At 40.9% G+C, this 16410-nt stretch overlaps 1 pseudogene; it reads right to left on the bottom strand.

The window, feature by feature from the left end:
• Nucleotides 1-6130: 6130 nt before the first annotated feature.
• Nucleotides 6131-14449, bottom strand: LOC120057616 (annotated as a pseudogene).
• Nucleotides 14450-16410: the final 1961 nt, after the last annotated feature.

Here is a 16410-nt window from a genome sequence, read left to right as displayed (position 1 = left end):
CAAATTTCCCATTCAAGTCAACATTCTCCTGTGTGAACCTACAACCAGCTTTGTGGTACCTATTTGAAAGTTTACATTTGAATTGTATTCCGGTTTTAGTACATGAATCAGCCAAAACATGACACCCACCCTGTATTCAAGAGCATGTTGTCTCAACACAATCTTAGATGTAAAATAGGGTCTAAGTACAACCTACGTGAAATATCCATAAAAAAAAAGAAGTTAATATGACATTGACTTGGCTCATCGTGCTCTAGTGACTCCTTGTGCCGTGCCGGGCACCTGCAGGCTGACTTCAGTCGTCAGTTGAACAATGTTTACTCCCACACACACTGGTGCAGTTGGCTTCCGGGGTAAGCGGGCAGGTGTTAAGAAAGCGTGGCTTGGCGGGTCATGTTTTGAAGGATGCATATTTTGACCTTTCGCCTCTCCCGAGCCTGTTGGGGAGTTGGAAGAAAAGGGTTTGAAAATTACTCAAGATAAGGTAGAGACACCATATTTTATGACTAACAGCTTATATTGTCCTCTACTACCATGACCAACTGTAATTTCAGGGTTAGGGAAATGAGTTGAAATTAAATAGACCAACAACAAACTACCGCAACATTACTTTTGTACCTGCCGGCAGGGTGGGAGTAAACACAGCCTGGGGACAGAATAACAGCTGGTGAGAAGTGCACAATGTCTCACATCTTAGGGTTTCCGGTTTGTATTGCTTGTTACTTTAAACAATGCTGCACCATTAGCCATCATTTCATGTTTGTGTCCATTTGAATAATTCACGCTATAGGTTAAACATTTTAATACAAATGAGCTTGTGTCACATCACAATGTTGCGAACCACAATATTTTGCCTACAATATTAACCCGACTAAATGTAATCACATAGCTATATTAACCATTTTCTCCTCACTTTAATGGGAATGTAGTAGCTGTTTTTTCACTTTTAATTACTATTCATGCTAGCCCCTACCAATCAGTGCGCTCTAGCGGTCCTTGTCATTGCGCTCCTCGTGTCTTGATAGAATAACGGCTTTATTCTCTTCACAAATGCAAACCATCATGCTTATCCACATGTCCATGGCTTGACATAAGCTAACTGACCTCTCAGAATCATGAAGATTATTTTTTTAACCACTAACCTGTCGATTTAAAACGTATGTTGGAAGCTGATTCCATTAAGTCAATTAAGGGCATAATTCCTGTCATTTTCAAACAGTCACTTGTTGATATTTTGTAAGTAAAATTATAAAAGCCACCATGAACTAGAGACACAATGGCCTCTGCTTAAACGTTTATTTAATTTTATTCCATTTTACATTGTTACTTCGTACACTCGTCTCTCCTGTACTTTCTCCCAGGCTAACACCCAATACTAGCTAGATGATACTTGAAACCTGTGCTGTCATTTAGTCACTAGATGGGTTAAGAAATAACATATGCTTGGAACCTTAAACTAAACACAACTCTACAACTGAAAACACTTATGGTGGTGTTTTTTTTAACTTACATTGATCAAACCACTTTCTGTTTACTCGATGAAACATGGTCAGACTTGGCAGTGTTTTTTGCAGTGAGGTCGTCTTCCACATTAGGAACGTGTTACACAAATAGAATGATGTAGTGAAGTTATGAAAAATGGCTTGTTTTTCTTTTGCCCCGTGTTACTTTTGTCCTGGCTCTGTCGGAGAACATTTCAAGTTTTGAAGTTAATTTCCTGTATTCCTACACATACTTCCATGAAGGTGTAGAATTTTTGTTTGCTGTTTTAAACAAATTTTTCTGGAATTCTACAAATTTTCCCATGGGGTGGGAGAGAAAATGTTGCAATTTTTAGAGGCGAATTTCCTAAAATTCTCCACATTTTGCCATGATTCATGTCTGTTAATATAATATCTGAGTTATGTGACTAACAAATCAATGGGGGCCCGCCTCGAGGTCAGGGCACCTGGGCATGTGCCCTTCCTTCCCCGTCGGTAATTCGGCCCATGATTACGACAAGTTTAAATAGCTGGCTAACTAATTACCTATCTAAAACATGTAGCCCATATCAGCTAACATGTTTTAGATAGTAATTAGTCTAGCCAGCTATTTAAACTTGTCGTAATCATGGCCGAATTACCGACGGGAAGGAAGGGCACATGCCCAGGTGCCCTGACCTCGAGGGGGCCCCCATTGATTTTGTTAGTCACTAACTCAGATTTATATTAACATGACATAAATCATGGCAAAATGTGGAGAATTTAAGGAAATTCGCTCTAAAATTGCAACATTTTCTCTCCACCCCTGGGAAAATTTGTAGAATTCCAGAAAAATTTGTTTAAAACAGCAAACAAAAATTCTACACCTCATGGAAGTATGTGTAGAATTACAGGAAATTAACTTCAAACTTGAAATGTTTCTCCGCAGAGCCAGGACAAAAGTAACACGGGCAAAAGAAACAAGCCCATTTTCTCATAACTTCACTACATCATTCTATCTTGTGTTAACACGTTCCTAATGTGGAACGACCTCACTGCAAAAACACTGCAAGTCTGACATGTTTCATCGAGTAAACAGAAAGTGGTTTTATCAATGTAAGTTAAAAAAACACCCCCATAAGTGTTTTTCAGTTGTAGAGTTGTGTTTAGTTTAAGGTTCCAAGCATATGTTTATTTTCTAACCCATCTAGTGACTAAATGACAGCACAGGTTTCAAGTATCATGCTAGCTAGTATTGGGTGTTAGCCTGGGAGAAGTTACAGGAGAGACGAGTGGTACGAAAGTAACATGTAAAATGGAATAAAATTAAATAAACGTTTAAGCAGAGGCCATTGTGTCTCTATTTCATGTGGCTTTTAAATTTTACTTAGCAAAATATCAACAAGTGACTGTTTGAAAATGACATGAATTATGCCTTAATTGACTTAATGGATCACTTCCAACTACGTTTAAATCGACAGGTTAGTGGTTAAAAAAATATATCTTCATGATTCTGAGGGTCAGTTAGCTTATGTCAAGCCATGGACATGTGATAAGCATGATGGGTTTGCATTTGTAAGAGAATAAAGACGTTTATTCTATCAAGACACGAGAGAGCACATGACAAGGACCGCTAGAGCGCACCTGATTGGTAGGGCTAAGCATGAATAGTAATTAAAAAGTGAAAAACAGCTACTACATTCCCATTAAAGTAGAGAAAATGGTTTAATATAGCTATGTGATACATTTTAGTCGGGTTAATTGTAGGCAAAATATTGTGGTTTCGCAACATTGTGATGTTGACACAGCTCTTTTATTAAAATGTTTAACCTATAGCGTGAATTATTCAAATGGACACAAACATGAATGATGGCTAATGGTGCAGCATTTGTTTAAAGTAACAAGCAATACAAACCGGAAACACTAAGATGAACATTGTGCACTTCTCACCAGCTGTTACTTCTGTCCCCAGGCTGTGTTACTCCCACCCTGCCGGCAGGTAAAAGTAATGTTGCGGTAGTTATGTGTTGGTCTATTTAATTTCAACTCATTTCCTTAACCCTGAATTACAGTTGGTCATGGTAGAGGACATATATAAGCTGTTAGTCATAAAATATGGTGTCTCTACCTTATCTCTGAGTAATTTTCAAACCCTTTTTCTCCCAACTCCCCAACAGGCTCGGGAAGGCGAAGGTCAAAATATGCATCCTTCAAAACATGACCCGCCAAGCCACGCTTCTTAACACCTGCCCGCTTACCCCGAAGCCAACTGCACCAGTGTGTGGGAGTAAACATTGTTCAACTGACGACTGAAGTCAGCCTGCAGGTGCCCGGCACGGCACAAGGAGTCACTAGAGCACGATGAGCCAAGTCAATTCATATTAACTTTCTTTTTTTTTATGATATTCACGTAGGTTGTTACTTAGACCCTATTTTACATCTAATTGTGTTGAGACAACATGCTCTTGAATACAGGGTGGGTGTCATGTTTTGGCTGATTCAATGTACTAAAACGGGAATACAATTCAAATGTAAACTTTCAAATGGTACCACAAAGCTGGTTGTAGGTTCACACAGAAATGTTGACTTGAATGGGAATATTTGTTTAAAATTATACTGACAATCCTCCCTAGGAAACCTATTGAAATATAGATAACAGAATAAACATGACCATTTTAAGTTCATTCAACAGTGCGTGATAATCTTTGTGGAGTAATTAGAAGTTACTAATTACTACCACAAAGAATTTAGCGGTGTACCTGATCTGAAAGGATAGAAATATAATTCATAGAATGGACCTATGATTTAAATGACACCCTGTATTCAAGAACAGTTGACTCAACCAATGGCAGGCACAACGCAAAAACTTCAGATGTGAAATAGGTTCTAAGCTACAACATATGCGAATATGAGAAGAAAACAAATCTTGAGTATGCATTTGTAGTTAATTGACATTAAAAAGTTTACATTTTATAAAAATAAAACACGGTCTTCAATAAATAAAAAATCATTTGACAACACTTGATAAGCTTATAAATTATATCAAACTCAACCTTTTATTTTTCCAGTAATGAAGACAAGCACTTTTATTGTCCTGAATGTTTTGGCATTCAGGTCCAAAGCCACTTTTTGACCACTTCTTCCATAGGAAAACATCTACGTGAAGTTTTATTTAAATCAAAAGTGATGCTGTCAAAAAGTGATTCAATTCTAATGAATTTACCCAATTTGAAGTAAGTTTACATTCTGAATTGACATGGAATTGACCCCAACCATGGTAATAACATTACTCCCTAAACAAGCATGCAACATTTGTTTGCAGTCTTTTAGAAGTCAAATAGACATCTTACAAATTATTCAGCCTCCTAAGGTATTATAATATGTTGTTTCACCCTTACAAGCAAGTGTGGTATGAGTAACATTGGGGGATGAACTTACTTTAGAACGCAAAGCAACTCCCTTTCATTGAATCATGTGCCAAGTGCTATCATTCTTCCAATCGTGTCACACAATGGAACTGCTAAGTGTTTTCAAACAAAACCGTAATTAGTAGTATTTGCTTTCATTGTTTTTTCACCCTCCTAACCCCCCTTTCCTGTAAAAACTTTTTACGGGTGAACGTAATGTCGCAATGACTGAGTAAATGTATACGACTAAAAGCAATTTGGCATCGGGAAACTTAGAAGGCCTGTGTAAATTTAGGATGCGTCTCAAATATTTCATATATAGTGTACTATTTTTTACCATAGCCCATAGAGGCCCTGGTCAAATTTAGTGCACCATATAGGGAACGGTTCCATTTGGGACACATGAACACTGATTTCACTGCTGACCTGCGACCTGGAAAAACAATCCATCATGATCCCAGGATAGGAAACTAACGCTGTGAAATTGTTTATAGGAACATTTCACAACAATTGTAAGGAGAATGTTTTTATTCTCTTAACCTTAAGCCCTTTCTATTAAAAACATTCTACAAAACACTCTCCCTCTATCCTGTTTGGCTTACAGTGAGGTTACTAAGGCCAAAACCGATCAAGCCCTTTTTTAATCATTTCTTATTGACCGGCAATAATGTTTCCTGAAATTTCACAGGATCACAAAAACACTTAAGAGTCTCACCTTCTTAAAGAAATCCTAGCACAAACAAGACTTTGAAACAGTGTTTATTCAATAACATCTCAATAACGATAGCTTTTTTGAAGCAATCTTGCAGTGCCGAGTTCAATGTGTTAATTAAATGTAGGTATATGTACTCTTTAAAATTGCAAGCACGAGGACAGATCCATCTGAAGCACACAACATGTTTGCTATACACTTCTCCTTGATCAGACACCAACAGTGGAATTGTCAAGGTAGAGAAACGGCACGGTGTGTATAGTTAAGAGTCTCTGAACAACCAAAGCAATACATAGTGTACGATTAAGGGCTATACTAGGTTTCTGTTAACCATCTCCATTGGTTCTCTCATGGGAAAATACCATCCAATCTCTGGTGACAGTTTTCAGGAGGGTGTGTCTGTCATTATTGTTTTAGTATACTGATCACCCTAGCCCTGAACGAGGCTGTCACGCCATAGGAGTCTACAACCCTTAAATCCCATGTTAGCATTTGTGTGATCATAAATTACTTACAAAGATTGTGTTTCTCTTAAATTTTGACATCACAGTTCATTTGAGGTAAACCTCTGCCTCCTGAGGACCCCTCTTTCTGCTGAAAGTAGTCCCTGAACCAGGCTATGTGTTCTCTCTTCTGCTGTACTGTGTAGTAGGATTTTTAGCCATCCCGAGACCACCAGCTCCATGAAGTGTCTGACAGGTCCCTGGCGTGAAGCCTTCCTCCAGGTGTTTCTCCAGGAACACGTGCTCATGGAAGGGCATCTGGCCTCCGCCTCAAGACCTGAGACACAGGTGGGAGAAAAGTGGTTTGCGATCAGAGAAGAAAAACAAAACCTTATCGAATCATGCCCCAACTGTCTTTTTCTCAGTCTCTCCTTCAGTCAAATCGATCACATCCATAAAGCCTTTCTTTATATCAACAGTCGTCTGTGCTTTACAGTATTTAAAAAAAATCATTTCTTATAAACTTAACCTTTATTTAACTAGGCAAGTCTAAGAACAAATTCTTATTTACAGACGACCTTCACCGGCCAGTAACCCAGCCTAGACTCCAAAGAGCGAGCAAAAGTACAGTGGCGAGGAAAAACTCTCATCAGGACACTCACCAGCCTCATTGTTAATTGTACTGCCACACCTGCCCTCTTTGGTCCACTGTCTCTCCTCAAAGCCATTACGAGGCATTTGATTGGTTGACAGGGCCACTTGATTGGCTAACTCCATGTCCCATAGGGTCGGAGCAGCTATATCTGTGTCTTCCTCCGGTTCAGTGCTCGGGGAGAAGATGTTCAGACCTTTTCCCTGAAAATAGACTTCTCCTGACAACCACAGGGTCAAAGGACAAGGGTCAAGTTCAATCAAGCACTATAAATAAAGTCTAGACAAAGACCACCCACACTAAAAGACTTCCTGGATGTGCCAGAATATTATTGGAATAGTTTGACTGATTTTTATTTATTTGGGGTTATTGTACAATTTAAAAAATGCAGAAGCCATAGAACACATGCAAGCATTACCAAAGCTCTGATGAGGCGATTACGCCGAAACATAAGCCTGCCTCATCAATGTCTCATCAATAATAATAATCTATATGCAGAAACAGAGTGCTCCTTGTTCTTTATTGGAGACATTTAATTATGAATGAAGACAGGACATTTTTACTTCAGTACTTTAGTCCTCGCTATGTCCAGGGCATTATCCGTACCTCCTCGTAATCCACCATCCAGCTCTGCAGTGATGCCTCTGTCTGGGTGTAGCCCCTCCCATCTTCATCAAAGCGGATCTGATTGGCCGGCCGTGCGGTCTGTCTGCCGTTGGGCTTCTTCCCCACCTTCATGTCAGCAATGATAACCCTGAAACAATGCCATCTTCATTAGATTGCATATCTGCTTGTTTCACGGCTGTTAGATTACACTATGGACCTCTACAGCCAGGGAGTAAGACTCAAATTACATTTAAACTTTACTTCTATAGCAACTGCAATCAGTGCATTCAACTAAAGTAAGTAAAACAACCACATAATCACTGCAAGTTAAAACCTTCTTCAAAAATGCTGCCAGGTGCCAAATCAGTACCAGTAAGAGTAAATGAGAAGACACTTCCCAATGTTGTTGACGTCCCCGTTCTTCTGTGCCTCTCCGATAGCTTCATGTTGCCTCAGCTTCTTCAGCAGCTCTGACTCAGCCTGGCTTTGGTTAGGTAAAGTAGCTGCGGCAGCAGACAGCAGCAACCAGCTCAGGGCTCAGTGTCTCACTGCACACACAAAAGGTGAATTTGGTAGAAAGGTGAGACTAGATATATGGCCCACCTATTGTGAAAACAGATGTATCAATAGAAGCAGTTGATATCCAGCAGAAGATAGAAAACTAAAGTACGAGTCGACCACGGCCAAGTCTCTCACCTTGGGGCAGTGCTGGCACATCAGCCATGCCAGTGCCTCCTGGAAACTACTGGTGGTGCCCCATAGATGCTGGCATGGGCCTGGCACAGTCTGAGAGGTCCTCTGCACCTTTAAGGCCTTAAACTTCCTTTTGTTGGTCACCTCTACCTTCATGGCCCCCAGGAGGTCCAGCAGACTCTCCTTCCCACTCTTCACAGGCTGGATTTCCTCTGGGGGGGGCTTCGACTGTTGTTCTCCTTATTGGCCTCTAACATCTGCTCCTCTACAACTTTGTCTCCCTCTTTCTTTACGTCTAAAACCCCTTCTGTTTTAACCTGGATCTCAACGATTGTTTCACCCTCCTTCACTACCTCCATTGTTACTCCTAGCTTTTGTTTAACCTCTGTTTTACTGGCCAACGTGATTTCTTTCATTTCCTCACTCTCCTTTACATCCTCCATCTTTACTTCTGGAATGGGAAAAAGTTCGGTTTTAGTCTGGATTTCTTCCATTTTCTCACTATCCATCTTAACTGGAATTTCCTCTATTTTGCTCTCCTTTACAGCCTCCATCCTTACCTCGAGAATTGGCTCAACCTCTGTTTTAATCTGGATTATTTCTTCCATTTTCTCACTCGCCTTTGCTGCCTCCACCTTTGATTCTAGTTTTTTCTCAACCTCTTCTGTTTGTGTAAGAATTTCTTCAATTTTGACCCTCTCTGTTACTCCCTCCATCTTCACCCCTACTCTCTGCTCACTCTGTTCTGCTACACTTTTACACATAATCATGTAGCTCTATACCTTCTCTCCAACCATCTTTACTGCTCCCTTCTGCTCACCATCCTTCAATGCCTATTTTCTTCCTTGGGAGGGAGTGGCCCCTCTTTCTTTTCACAGTAGATGACAGAGCTTGTGCCAAACGCATTGAAGACCCCTCCATTCGTAGCTCTGGGTGAGGGAGAGAGACCGTGGTAAGCACAAGAAACATTAAAAGCTAAATACTCTAACTTGCAAGACACAGTGGCCCTCAAAGACATTGTGCTGCACTAGTACTGAAACCATGTAAACTTCGATAGTTTGCTACATGGCTGCAAAGTGAGAATAGATTAGATCTTTATTGTAGAAAGTGAATGTTGTTCCAGGGCTCATTAGGCAGCTTATGCGGCAGATTTGGGACTGCGTCATTTTCAGAGGTAAACTGGCCAAGCCACCAACAACACATAAAATCTCACAGAATTCTTCACAAAAACAATTACAATTTCTCTCAACCATAGCAGTGCCCACTTTGTCAAAGGTAGGGACGCAAAATATTGATCATGTCCATTCCCAGCGCCTCCCGGGTGCTGTTGGCAACGCATTGCTGCTGTGCTCCAACATTCCGAAAAAACATTTTACATACGTCCGTAGCAATCTAGCAAATGGTAGAAAAGTATATGGCCTTTTCGGCAGCCTACAGACTGGAGATCAAATGTATGACAATGTAACGAGACAGAAACTTTATACATCATGCAGGTTTCTCAGATTAGCGCATTTTTTATTTGATTGGCACACCGTCTTTTTTTTGGAGGGGGGGTTCAAAACGTTAGGTGTCCCACATAGATGGGCATTCCTAAAATTACATTTCAGGTGACACTGGAGGCCAGGGATGGGCAACTCCAGTCCTCTGTGGCCTGATTGGTGTCGCACTTTTGCCCCAGCTAACCATCTGACTCCAATAATCAACCAATCATAAACTTCCGTTTAAAATGCAATTAGTTTCATCGCTGTGTTGACTAGGGATGGGGAAAAAGTGCCACCACGCCGTCGCTGAGGACTGGAGTTGCCCATCCCTGGCCTACAGCGTTGCCTGAAATTGAATTCGCTCATCCTGCTGTAGGCTATAACTCAGTAGCACGGACTGCCACTGATGCTTTTTTGTTTCAGTCCAGACCAGCCTTGATTTCTACATCCACGGACGTTGGTTTTTGGTTCAGACTTTGTCCGGTCTGGACCAGCCTTGATTTGGCACAAACATAGACGTCTATAAATTACATCTTTTAACTTTCATTCAGAACCTAAATTGAACCTAACTTCAACATGTGGAAAATATATATTTTTGGTATCATTTTGCTTACTGGCCTATTCTTGTAGGACGGCAATTTTTTGTCTAGCCTAGGGCGGCAGAACACCAGGACCAGCCGGTGTTGGTCATTGCCATAGTAGCATAGTTTGTTTAGTGATGTTACCTTTGATACCAGAGCTCTTCATCACTAAGCAGCTAACTTCAAAGCAGTGTGCCCGAAGCATGTTTCACTTTATCAAAAATGTCCCAATGATGTCAGAAGCGTTGTTTGATCACAAGCTTTTTCAAAACTTATCTCGCATTTTGTAAAATTGCACTGATGGTTTGGGTGCTTTCTTCGATTCCAAGCTGCTTTCAAACACCGACTCTACTGGACACACCCATACAGTTTCGGGTTTTGTACATCAAGTTCCACCTGACCTGTCGCCTTAGCAGTACTCTAAGGCACATTCAGATGTGGGCTACGAGGTCAAATCCCGTTTAAGACGCAGCATTTTGATAATTATTTTGTGAAACCACACTTTCTGCACTGTTTTTCAAATAATTTGTTTTATTTAGTATAGTATAGCTTGTCTTTAGCATAAATATGTCTGATTCAGTTTTTGAAAAATAGTCAAATTGAAGGCAAAAAAAGGGAAGCATGATGTTAACAAATGCAAACCTGGTATTGCAACGGATTATGTTAGGTTAACAAAATCAACGTTTGACGAAAACAATGGAGGGGGGGGAAACTCCATCTCATCACGCCTTACTATTTGTTGACCAGCAGATGTCAATAATGTCCATTGTCAACATAATGAAGGTCCGAATAACAGTTTTTCGGCACAATTTGCCGGAAAAAAAGCGCCAACGCCTTCAGAAAGCCTCAGTTTCCCATCACTAGTGTGTAGCCTAGTTAGCTTTATGGCTCTCTAAGGTTGGTTAGTTAGCTAACGTTGCTACTGTAACTTGATTGTGCAGTTGTCATCAGACAACCTTGTAGAGGCTGATATGAGAACTTACCTGCAAATGGGGAGTGAAACTATATCACATTTCGACGACCTTAAACATGCTTCACGGATGTACACATGTAATGCACGATTTCTAACCGGACAGACTGACAATAGTATATTCTATACATGATTGCTCTTCACAAACGTCTACAATGTCGTCCATACACGTTTCCTCCTGTGCGACGATCAAACTGTCCGTAGTGAAACAATGTTTAAATGTTTCCGCTCGACATGGTGCAAGGGCTGTGTTAGCTTCTTTGATGGTGGTTCCAGTGATGAAGAAGTAGAGAATGCAAAGACGTGCGGTCTTTCTTACCGAATTCTGATGTGCACTTTTACTTTTCCTCAGCCAACAAGACGTGTAACTCAGCAAAATCACTAGTCTAGTCAATCTACTATTTATTATGCATCATAGCATACGTATCGATGAATCGTTGTGAAATATGAATACGAGTGATGTGTAATCAATGTGTATAATTACATAAAAAATGTATGAACGTGTTAAATTATTGTGACATGTAGTCATATTCAGGTCCTGATTGGTCACAAGCTTATTTGACACACAAAGACCCAAACGGTGTTCCATAGACATCCTGGTTGAGAATGAAATGACTGAACAAATGAACAACGAAACAGCCCAGCAAGTTAGTGAAAGAAATAGGTTTTGATTATGTTTTACTGGTAATGGGAATACGTAAATACCAACACAATAACTTTTTGGTCAGTGTGTGTAACCTTTATTTAACTAGGCAAGTCAGTTATTAAGAACAAATTCTTATTTTCAATGACGGCCTAGGAACAGTGGGTTAACTGCCTGTTCAGGGGAAGAACAACAGATTTGAACTTGCACCCTATAGTATAACATATTAGTCCAACGCTCTAACCACTAGGCTACCCTGCCGCACCCTACAGTATAACAGTTTAGGCTACCTATTATTTGGTCAACTTGTCGAGAAGAAACAGCCTGGCTCCGTTTTGAACCGTCATCCAACTCGGAATTACAACTCGGGAACTCGAGCCTCTTTCTAGAGCTCCGACTTTCCGACCTGAAATCACTGACGTCATGATTTGACCTATATATTTTCGCGTTCCCAGTTGTCTTGAAAGCACCACAAGAAACTGTAGTAGCAGCAACACTTGCTCTGTCTGTCAGATTTTCCCCTCAAGGGCTCTGTATCTTATGATAAAAAGATGCATAATGAAATTACTGTACACATAAAGCAATTTAATTCGACTAAATTATGCAATTTAACCGATAAGCATGACCAGTCAAATGTATTTCCATCAATGAATAGGCTAAAAAGCATTATTTCGCAATGGGATTTTTTCTTCTGGCAAATTTCCCCCGGCCAAATTTTATTTATCTGCTTTTCAACAAAAAACTATCGGACAAAAGCCTAACGGAAAACTACTTGTTTATAAATGCTGAAATTAAATATCGGTTTGGGTGTCAGGCGTGCCCTTATAGCCTTTTGCAGTTGAGGAGTGTGTAAATTTGTTAGTAGTCACCTCATAAGCCTCCCTTTGGCGAGGAAACACATGCGTTCTCCTACCTGAATATTTTTTATATCTCGCACCCCATGTCGGAGGAGAAAAGCATGCACACATTTACTTACATTTTATCTATAAAATGTATTGCGCAACTAACTTAATTTGTTTTGATCACTTTATACATTTATTTTGGGATCTACCCCCTGTAAAAGTAATTTGCTTGATGCCGCGTGAGTGGAAGACACGTGAGGAGCTTCTAATTTCATGCAAGCGCATTTTCGTCCACGTTAACTCTCCTCCATTACCTTTGCCCTTTTTCAAAAGTAGGCAAGAGAGGGTGGAGGAGAGATGATGCAGGAGTTGAAATCTCATTTAGAAAATCCCAATGACTCTGACCTTGGCAGTTTTTGGACGGAGGAGGTGCGATGACGCTTACATGCTGACCAGACCGACACGTCGCGTGCGCGAGCGTCGCAAAAGAAATTTAGAAATCCATGTTATTCAATTATTGCACCCACACTGCTCGCGGGCGCGCCAACGAGCGTCGCGATACCAAGGGCTAAAATAGAAGTCATTCCTATTTCTGACACAGATCACGCTGAAAGTCCTGCCTCTCCCATCTCCTCATTGGTTTATAGAAGCAGGTACCCGTGCCATCTCCTCATTGGTTATACCCATGTGGGTGATTGAAAGACACTGTTTTGCCAGTAGTCGGGGTAATACTAGGAAAGTTTAGATGCGATCACCATATAAGTTCAACAATGAAAAAGCCTGGAGGGAGGAGAGAGTCTAGAAACGATTCGGTTGGCCGTTTTATGTGTGGATTAATTTGTCGGAGTAAGGACCTTGTGCAGCTCAGGTAAAATAACAACTCAATGTTTATATCCCAGGACAAATTAGCTAGCAACAGCAAGCTAGCTAAATAGGACAATTAGCTAGCAAGTGCAAGTTAACTAGCTAAATTGCCATACATGTTTAATGCTTTTCGACCTTGCCCCAAATGAATGTCATGTTTCAAGTTTGTTTTGATATTTTAACCTGCGTGTCGTGATCGCGTTTGGTGTAGGGGGACAAAATACATTTATGCACGATGGCGCACGCGCGCAGCCGGTTTGGGTTCCGTGTAATGGAGACTTCCAACGTTTGCCCTGAGAATCCTACCAGAGATGGAAAGAGTGGATTCCTCCATTGTGGCCGACCCATATATTGTGTTGGGCTGGGTAAAGGACAAACTGGGAATGATTACATCTGTGAAAGTTTCTAGGAGTGGAATTGTTTAGATTTTTTTTTGTGTATCCGCCTCCCAGAGGAAGCGGACGCTTCGAATCACGCAGCTTGGGGCTCAACCTGTGGTGTGCTTTGCTTTCTGTAGGCGCCTCAAAAAGTGGTGATCAGGGGGGTAGCGTTGAGTGTAGAGGTGGATCAAATTAAAGGAAAATTCCTATGTGTTGTGACGCCTGCCGTTTGATGAGACAATGGCGAGACAGAATACCCTGTCTGTCTTGTTGAGCTTTGACACAGAGTTTCTTCCTAATAAGGTAAGTTTGGGTTATAATTGCTATTCTGTGAGGGCCTATGTTCTGAACCCGCTTCAGTGCTTTAGGTGCCAAGGTTTCGGACATGTTGCAGCATGTGTAGAAGGGAGATCCCACCATGTGAGAAATGTGTAGGGGGAATAGTCAGAGGAGTGTACAGTTGGGATAGAGAAAGCACTGTGTGTCAACGATGGTTGCCCTACAAGCTGGGTATCCAAAGTGCCCTGTGTGAGAGAGACAGGTTGAGATTGCCAGAGTTCGAGAGGGGCAAAAGTTTCCTATTTTGAGGCAGTGAAGAGAGTAGAGGAGAGCCAAGGGTGAGTGATCGACTGGGAGCCCCCAAGTAGTAGGCCTGAAGAGAGAGAGCTAGAGAGGATGCGTTTAGTAAGGTTGGATTTATTGCGTTTACAGCCATGGTAATCAACTGCACTGCACTGATAGAGTGGAAATCACAGAAGATAATGTGGTAGTTGCTGCAGCAGAGAAACATTTGTGTGTGAGAGATTCTAGTCTAGAAGATCTACAGGAAGTTTTGAGAGAAGGGGTTCCATCCTTCCAGTCGACGGTCTGGTGTAGGATAATTTAGGCCAAGTAGTGGGATGGGGTGGTGGGTTTTTGGGGATAGTGTATAGGTGCAGGGTTAGTGCAATTTAGGTTTTTCCCATTCCCTTTTCCCTTTATTTTTTGGTTTTGTCATAATGTGGATGCACATTCCGAACTGAGAAAGGCAGTAATACACCAAAAAGTGTCTAGTTCTGGCGGAAATTCACAATAAAGAAGAGAAATTCTATTGGACAATGAATGAAGGAACGTACAACGCCCCCCAGCATGCTGCATCACGCAATCCCTTCTCAAGGTCAGGGTATGAGTGAAACTGCTTATTTTTCAGTGGAGTGTATTCACGAATGCAAGGGAAGCCAGGCTTCCCCAAATAGTTGAGGAGGAAAAAAATATATATTTATCTTCATCTCTCCGTGTTTTCATAATTTTCCTTCAATTCTCAAGAGGCTGAATGTATCTCACCGGAGAAAGTTTCAGAGCGTGCGAAACAGCGCCCCTCTGTCTCTGTAAGTGTAGTCTATCTATCTGATGCTGTCTGGTTAAAAAGAGTATGACATTGTTCCCGCCCATAGCTTTGAATGCAGGGGAAGTCAGTGGCATTTGGCCTCCCTTAATAAAAAAAAGTCTAAATAATAGCCAATCAGTGTTGCGCTAAACTGAGTGAGCTCAACTGTGAATGGTCCTGGTGCACCAAATAAGTGTCAAGGGAAGCCAGTTTGGATTTGGCTTCACTCCTATCACATCACATTGAGAGCATAGAAACAACTTGAATTGTTGCATCTCTTTGTGTTGTTGTCCTAGCCAAAATTGTCCCTTTCCTAAATTAGCCATGGATAGAGATGGATTTGGACTAATGGTTTTACTTAATTCTCTGTACTGGCTAATGGTTATAATGGCGATTCTGATCCGAACATAAATGCATACACTGTGCCCCTGGCCTGAAAGGAGGAACGTTCAATATGTAGTTAGATGTAGAAGCTAATGTTAACAGCTAATGTTACCCATGACAGGAAGTTAGGCTAGCGAGCAAGCATTTTAGCCAGGTAGCCTAGAACAACAAAATTAAAGTGTGTACTGTATGACAGATTCTTAGACTGCTTCGTCAACATAAAAAAGAAGAGGTGTTGCATTGGTGATTGCATTGGTGTTTCTACCCAATAGGGTGAGTCAACATGTTTTTTTCTACTTGCACGCACACACACACACAGAAATCAAACCATGGACGCCACATCATATTTAGCTTACATTGTTTGGACTAAATTGTTTTTGATATATTTTGTTGTCATTGTATTAGGCTGTGAAATAGTGCTGGAATAGAGCATGCAGCTCCTGTTTTCTTTGTGACTTGCGGTAACTCTCCTGGTTCTAATCATAGTTATTTAGTAGTCAGAAAATGTCAGAAACATTAACTGTTGACCATGCTGTAGGTCATGTAACTGTTTGTTACATTCAATATGCTTTGTGGACTTTACCTGACAGAGGTTGCTCTCCGGTGGCTGCAATGTCAAACAAGCCCAATGTCCATGCTAAAATGGGTTATAGCCATGAGTCCTCTATGTATATCTATCTAATGACTACAGGCACAACTCCCATAAATAGTTTTTTTCAAAGTTGCCGAAATGCGAAATCCGTCCACTTATATCAGTGTATTGGTAACAACCATTCGAAACTTCTATTCGATCAAATAAACCTCACGTAGAAAATTATCAATTACAATTTTTGTTGACCAAACTTGACACATTGACCTCCATACAAAATGACTCACTTCGTGGCGTTATTTTCGTGGACAGATTTTGGGCGGAGTAAAGCTATATC

The sequence above is a fragment of the Salvelinus namaycush genome, chromosome 12 (genome assembly GCF_016432855.1).
Source record: "Salvelinus namaycush isolate Seneca chromosome 12, SaNama_1.0, whole genome shotgun sequence".
Classification (NCBI taxonomy): domain Eukaryota; kingdom Metazoa; phylum Chordata; class Actinopteri; order Salmoniformes; family Salmonidae; genus Salvelinus; species Salvelinus namaycush.
Note: the sequence above shows the minus strand (reverse complement) of the source record. Positions and strands in the feature narration are given on the sequence as shown.